At 41.0% G+C, this 747-nt stretch overlaps 1 non-coding gene across 1 annotated transcript; it reads left to right on the top strand.

The window, feature by feature from the left end:
- Window positions 1-240: 240 nt before the first annotated feature.
- LOC121278506 lies at window positions 241-374 on the top strand. Its single transcript, XR_005943170.1, has one exon. It is a non-coding gene; the product is annotated as a U4 spliceosomal RNA (small nuclear RNA).
- Window positions 375-747: the final 373 nt, after the last annotated feature.

Below are 747 nucleotides of genomic sequence, written 5' to 3'. Positions count from 1 at the left end.
AAGAATACCAATATCGGGGGAAACAACACATTTATACTGTATGAGAAGAGACTTCTGATTGGTTGGCAAGTGGACTCTGATTGGTAGAGACACGCCATGGAGAATGCACCAGTTGATGGTGACTGACGGTTTTGTTTGAAATTTAAACCAGGTAGCTTGACCCTGATTGGTCAAGACATTGACCTGGGGAATGAACCAGCGGATGGCTGTCAATTATCTTGTTTAGCTGAAACAGATGCAATCGGTGTACATGTTCTTTCTGTTGAGGTTTAACCGAGGCGCGACTATTGCTTATTGAAAACTTTTCCCAATATCCCGCTATGACGACTTGAAATATAGTCGGCAATGGCAATTTTTGATAGTCTCTGTGGAGACTGATAATCAATTAAAGAACAGAGCCCTGTGTATTAATATATGCAGCTTCCAGTACACGCATATGCACCACACTACGAGCCCGAATGGCAATCTTAAATTGGTTGTCAACGTAATTCTTAGCACACTGAAGATTATTTAGCAAATGTTGTCTAATCGTGAAATCACATCTAATGTTGGACATTGTGTTACAACAAGCTTAATGATTGGCTGGGCTCTCAGCCAAGCCTCATTGTCTATGCTTGACTGAGAGCCGAGACAACCTTCAAGAGTTGAAACACCTGCACCCCAGAGTAAATATTGTTTGACAACTCAGACTTTCTGTTGTCGATTTCAGAATATTTGTTTACAAAACCTTAAGTAGATTGGAGGGTT

The sequence above is a fragment of the Carcharodon carcharias genome, chromosome 5 (assembly GCF_017639515.1).
Source record: "Carcharodon carcharias isolate sCarCar2 chromosome 5, sCarCar2.pri, whole genome shotgun sequence".
Taxonomy (NCBI): Eukaryota; Metazoa; Chordata; class Chondrichthyes; order Lamniformes; family Lamnidae; genus Carcharodon; species Carcharodon carcharias.
Note: the sequence above shows the minus strand (reverse complement) of the source record. Positions and strands in the feature narration are given on the sequence as shown.